Source organism: Loxodonta africana, chromosome 13 (assembly GCF_030014295.1).
Source record: "Loxodonta africana isolate mLoxAfr1 chromosome 13, mLoxAfr1.hap2, whole genome shotgun sequence".
Lineage (NCBI taxonomy): Eukaryota > Metazoa > Chordata > Mammalia > Proboscidea > Elephantidae > Loxodonta > Loxodonta africana.
The window spans coordinates 85,853,773-85,860,349 of NC_087354.1; the positions used below are offsets into that span (position 1 = coordinate 85,853,773).

Genomic DNA, 6,577 nt, shown 5'->3' on the forward strand with positions numbered 1-6,577 from the left:
CTACTCTTCAAACTCAACACTGTCAGGTGGAAACAGTTCCCAGAAAGTAATAAAGAGAAAGAGAAGTCCTGAGACAAAGGTCTGCTCATTCTACCTAAAGAATGTAAAGGGGTTTTAAGCTCAGTGTTGAGCTGAGTTCAAGTCAAGAGACATTGTCCGAGAAAGTCAAGACCAGGAGTGAAGAATCAACCATTATAAATATAGCCTCTGACCTAGATATGCCTCTGACTGCTGTCCTGAGGGCAGAGAACAACATGCTGTGCGAGTCAACACAGCTCAACAAGGAGCCGTGTCTCGAAATTTTAAAGCAAGTTATGCTTAGGCTTTATGTCTTTTTCTGTAACAAAGCACCTTCCTCCACTCTTGCCATCGAGTCAGTTCAGACTCACGATGACCCCATGTGTTGCAGAATAGAACAGCTCCAAAGAAGTTTCTTGGCTGTGATGCTTATAGAATTAGATCTCCAGGTCTTTCTTCTGTGGTGTTGATTAGTAGCTGAGTGCAAACTGTTTGAGCCACTCAGGGTCTTAACAAAGCACCTTAGAAATGCCAGCAGTCAAGGGAAGAGGGAGTACCAATCAAGATGACATGAATGGTGAATACCCTCTTGCTCTGATATTGTCCAAAAGAGAAGCTGCTACCACACACTTTCCCAGACAGGTTCCTGCAGGGGAGCAGAGAAAAAAACAAAAGCAAAAAAACTGGTGGTACCTGGGCAGATTCGGTGGTTACTTTTTCTCACCCTAAGAACTGTCATATGTTGCTCTAAGAACTTCAGGGGAGCAGGTCCGAAGCAATAACTTTTTGTGTTTTATAAAATGGTAAGATGAACTCCTATGGGCACTTGGGATACTACGTAGTTATTCCTTTCTCCCTGTCACGAGTCATATTTGTGGTAGCTTATTATTATTTTTTAACTAAAAAGCAATCTACATAAGATGTGGATGTTCCTTACTCGCCTCCCCTCCGTTCAAATTTTAAATAATTTCAAAAACAGTTTTACAGAACAAAAACCCAGCATAGAGCTGGGTCAACTGTTTTGTGAGTTAGTTACTGAAACAGAATTTTGATTTTACTGTTTCTGGTAATTGAACAAATTGGAAGGAGAAATAAAAGCAATGGCATAATATTTAGTTTAGTCAGGAGAAGAAAGGCCAGATGGCCATCTAAAATTCTCTTCTGGTTCCGTCAAATTATTCCAACATTCTGGAATGAGAAATGTGGACAGGAAGACCAAAACCTCCGTCAAGGAGATGGGTGATGAGGTTCAGAAATGAGGGTTCCTGAGAAGCAAAGGTAGCCCTCAGACAAGCTTCTTCACAATAAAATATGACTCCACTCTTTTTGGTTTTATCTGTAGTATAGTTTCTTTCCTCAGTGAGTCCTCATCAATATTATTGCCTGAATGAAAGGAAATCGACTTTGGAATATTTTAATTGGATGACAATGCACTGCAGCTCCAAGTGCTCCAGTAGCTGAAGTATGTAGCAGCCTCCTGGTGAGGACCATGAGGGTTGAAGCAGTCTGTAATTATCTTCCATGCCCGACTTTGGCTGTTTGCAACTCCAATTCATAGGCTGGGTTTTAATCTCTGCAGTTTCGAGTCTGTCCCTACCACCTCAGCAAACAAAGTCTACAAACTTGTAAACACATAGCTGAGGCAGCAGAGGGAGTATCCCAGGAAGCAGCATATTTCTTAAAAAACAGTGTGTGGCATTATAATTACCTTTTTTTAGACCTGGAAATGTGCAAAATTGCAGTAGTGATTTTATTCAAGTACTTCTGTGGTATTATTCTATTTGTTTCTGGATCTAACTGAAATTTTGCTTTAAAGAGTAAAGTGGGAATCCAGCATCACTTTACGGCAGTTACTTTGCTGTGCTTGTACCAGTATGCTTTATTTGGTTCTGTAGCGATTAATTGCTGTTGCCTTCAATCACAACTCATACTGTGGTTGTCGTTAATGCCTGGGTCCACTGGGGCTCCTGACTCAGCTGTTTTGATTGAAGTAATTGTCAGTCAATCAAGATAGAGCCGTCTTAACTCCCTGGACCCCCTACTTATGCAGGTTTTAATTTCCTCATCAATCTCACCTCTTTCTTCCAGTCTCAGGAGATAAGATGTCTTTTCTAATGTGCAAGGCCAGTCTATCCTTCCTTGACATCACCCTCCTCAGCTTCTCTAGGAACTTGCTCCACTAGTCATTTTTTCTTTCTTCTATATTTTATCCCATTTAGTGGCACTTTTCTTTCAAGATTACAAACTTGGTAATGGAATTAGGTTTCACTTCTTTCTCAAAGGGAAAATTTGAGTTAGTTTTTTACATTTTAACTCAAGTCGAGGAACAGATTGGCTTCCTTTTCCATACCCACTGTGCCTCTTCAGTGTACCCAGAACTTTATCTATCTATGTAACTGTAAAGTATAAATTTATTCCTTTACAAGGGGTATTTAACAGATGACACCTAGTTTATTTCCCTTTCAAATGACCAAATGAACAGAACCTCAAGATTTCATTGTCTTCATAATAAAACAAGATGAAGCTTAGAACTGGATCACTTGGCCCTTTCTTTTCTCCTCCCAGTTCAAAATGGTTACATCTCTTTATGGTCAGCATTCTCTTAGGTCTGCAGTTGGGCTCAACACATTCAAGCCTCAATACAAACTTCTTTGTGGTTTTAGCCTTCTTCTAGAAAATCGGCTTAGTCTGCTCACCATATCCACCCTACCTCCTGTCCCTGGACGTATAGAGAATCTTTGCCCTCTTGTAATGTATCACTTTGTGGGGTTGGTGCTTGCCACCTTCTTGCAGAAATCCCTGTGGGTTTTAGGAATGTTCACCATGTTTGCTGCAGTGCTATCAGCAGGAAAATCCTTTAACTCTATTTAAGGGTTGAGATTTAAATAGAATTTTGAGCAGTTGAACAAGTGATTGAGTACACACTGTAGACTATATGTCTTCCAGTCTTGCAAATCAAAAGGTTTTCAGACTGTTTCTTCTTAAATAGGATTCAGGATCTTACTGAATTTATATAGAATTCTAAGATAGGAAAAACTAATCAACAAAACCAATCTATAATGCAAAAAACCCAGAACACTGGTTTCTACCGGGGAGGGAGGTTGACACAGAAGGGGCATGATGATGGAACTTTCGGGAGTCGTGATAACATTCCGTATCTTGATAGAGGTTTGAGTTACACAGGTGTATGCAATTAGTCTTTAATATTTACCCAGATAGTTACTATCTCTAATGTTCTTTATTCCTTCTTGAAGATCCAAGTTGTTGTTGTTTTTTTTTTTTTTATTGTGCTTTGAGTGGTGAAAGTTTAAAAATCAAGTCAGGCTCTCACACAAAAACTCATATACACCTTGCCTCATACTCCCAATCGCTCTCCCCGTAATGAGACAGCCCGCTCCCTCCCTCCACTCTCTCTTTTTGTGTCCATTTCGCCAGCTTCTAACCACCTCTACCCTCTCATCTCCCCTCCAGGCAGGAAGTGCCAACCTAGTCTCAAGTGTCCACCTGATCTAAGAAGCTCACCCCTCACCAGCATCCCTCTCCATCCCATTGTCCAGTCCAATCTCTGTCTGAAGAGTTTGCTTTGGGAGTGATTCCTGTCCTGGGCCAACAGAAGGTCTGGGGGCCATGACCACCGGGGTCCTTCCAGTCTCAGTCAGACCATTAAGTCTGGCCTTTTTATGAGAATTTGAGGTCTGCATCCCACTGCTCTCCTGCTCCCTCAGGGGTTCTCTGTTGTGCTCCCTGTCAGGGCAGTCATCAGTTGTAGCTGGTCACCATCTAGTTCTTCTGGTCTCAGGCCGATGTAGTCTCTGGTTTATGTGGCCCTTTCTGTCTCTTTGGCTCCTAATTACCTTGTCTCCTTGGTGTTCTTCATTCTCATTTGGTCCAAGTGAGTTGAGATCAATTGATGCATCTTAGATGACCACTTGCTAGCATTTAAGACCCCAGACGCCACTCTCCAAAGTGGGTTGCAGAATGTTTTCTTAATAGATTTTATTAAGCCAATTGACTTAGATGTCCCCTGAAACCATGGGCCTCAAACCCTTGCCCTTGCTACACTGGCCTAGAAGCGTTCAGTTTATTCAGGAAACTTCTTTGCTTATGGTTTAGTCCAGTCATGCTGACTTCTCCTGTATTGTGTGTTGTCTTTCTTGTCACCTAAAGTAGTTCTCATCTACTAATTAGTGAATACCTCTTTCCCACCCTCCTCTCTCCCCCCTCTCGTAACCATCAAAGAATATTTTCTTCTCTGTTTAAAGTATTTCTTGAGTTCTTGTAATAGTGGTCTTATTCAACATTTGTCCTTTTGCAGCTGACTAATTTCGCTCAGCATAATGCCTTCCAGGTTCCTCCATGTTATGAAATGTTTCACAGATTCACCACCGTTCTTTATCGATGAGTAGTATTCCATTGTGTGAATATGCCATAATTTATCCGTTCATCTGTTGATGGGCACTTTGGTTGCTCCCATCTTTTTGCTATTGTAAACAGTGCTGTAATGAACATGGGTGTACATATATCTGCTTGTGTACAGGCTCTTATTTCTCTAGGATATATTCCAAGGAGTAGGATTGCTGGATTGTATGGTAGTTCTATTTCTAGCTTTTTAATGAAGTGCCAAATCAATTTCCAAAGTGGTTGTACCATTTTACATTACCACCAGCAGTGTAGAAGTGTTCCAATCTTTCCACAGCCTCTCCAGCATTTATTGTTTTGTGTTTTTTGCATTAACGCTAGCCTTGTTGGAGTGAGATGGAATCTCATTGTAGTTTTGATTTGCATTTCTCTAATGGCTAATGATCATGAGTATTTCCTCATGTATCTGTTAGCTGCCTGAATGTCTTCTTTAGTGAAGTGTCCGTGCATGTCTTTTGCCCATTTTTTAATTGGGTTATTTGTCTTTTTGTAGTTGAGTTTTTGCACTATCATGTAGATTTTAGAGATCAAGTACTGATCAGAAATGTCATAGCTAAAAACTTTTTCCCAGTCTGTAGGTGATCTTTTTCCTCTTTTGGTGAAGTCTTTGGATGAGCATGGCTGTTTGATTTTTAGGAGCTCCCAGTTATCTAGTTTTTCTTCTGCATTGTTAGTAATGTTTTGTATACTGTTTATGCCATGTATTAGGGCTCCTAATGTTGTCCCTATATTTTCTTCCATGATCGTTATTGTTTTAGATTTTACATTTAGGTCTTTGATCCATTTTGAGCTCGTTTTTGTGCACTGAGTGAGGTATGGGTCTTGTTTCATTTTTTTTGCAGATGGATATCCAGTTATGCCACCCCCGTTTGTTAAAAAGACTGTCTTTTCCCCATTTAACTGCTTTGGGGCCTTTGTCAAATATCAACTGCTCATATGTGGATGGATTTATGTCTGGATTCTCAATTCTGTTCCATTGGTCTATGTATCTGTTGTTGTACCAGTACCAGGCTGTTTTGACTACTGTAGTGGTATAATAGGTTCTAAAGTCAGGTAGAGTAAGGCCTCCCACTTTGTTCTTCTTTTTCAGTAATGCTTTGCTAATCCAGGACCCCTTTCTCTTCCATATGAAGTTGCTGATTTGTTTCTGCATCTTGTTAAAGAATGTCGTTGGAATTTGGATCAGAATTGCATTGAATCTATAGATCACTTTTGGTAGAATAGATATTTTTATAATGTTAAGTATTCTTATCCATGAGCAAGGTATGTTTTTCCACTTATGTAGGTCTCTTTTGGTTTCTTGCAGAAGTGTATTGTAGTTTTCTTTGTATAAGTCTTTTACATCTCTGTTGAGATTTATTCCTAAGTATTTTATCTTCTTGGGGGTACTGTAAATGGTATTGATTTGGTTTCCTCTTTGATGCTTTTTTTGTTGGTGTAAAGGAATCCAGCTGATTTTTGTATGTTTATCTTGTATCCCGATACTCTGCTGAACTCTTCTATTAGTTTCAGTAGTTTTCTTGAGGATTCCTTAGGGTTTTCTGTGTATAAGATCATGTCATCTGCACGTAGAGATAATTTTACTTCTTCCTTGCCAATCTGGATGCCCTTTATTTCATTTTCTATCCTAATTGCTTTGGCTAGGACCTCCAGCGCAATGTTGAGTAAGAGTGGTGATAAAGGGCATCTTGTCTGGTTCCGTATCTCAGGGGGAATGCTTTCAGGCTCTCTCCATTTAGGATAATGTTGGCTATTGACTTTGTATAAATGCCCTTTATTATGTTGAGGAATTTTCCTTCTATTCCTATTTTCCTAAGAGTTTTCATCATGAATGAGTGCTGAACTTTGTCAAATGCCTCTTCTGCATCAATTGATAAAATCACGTGATTCTTGTCTTTTGTTTTATTTAATTGTTTTTCTAATGTTGAACCATCCCTGCATAGCTGGTGTGAATCCCACTTGGTCATGGTGAATTATTTTTTTGATATGTTGTTGAATTCTATTGGTTAGAATTTTTTTGGAGGTTTTTGCATCTACCTTCATGACAGATATAGGTCTGTAATTTTCTTTTTTAGTGATGTCTTTACCTGGTTTTGGTAACAGGGATATGCTGGCTTCACAGAATGAGTTTGGGAGTATT

At 39.7% G+C, this 6,577-nt stretch overlaps 1 pseudogene; it reads right to left on the reverse strand.

Annotated features, from left to right (window-relative positions):
• Window positions 1–2,385: 2,385 nt before the first annotated feature.
• LOC111752961 (large ribosomal subunit protein eL42-like) lies at window positions 2,386–2,843 on the reverse strand (annotated as a pseudogene).
• Between the last annotated feature and the right edge of the window lie 3,734 nt (window positions 2,844–6,577).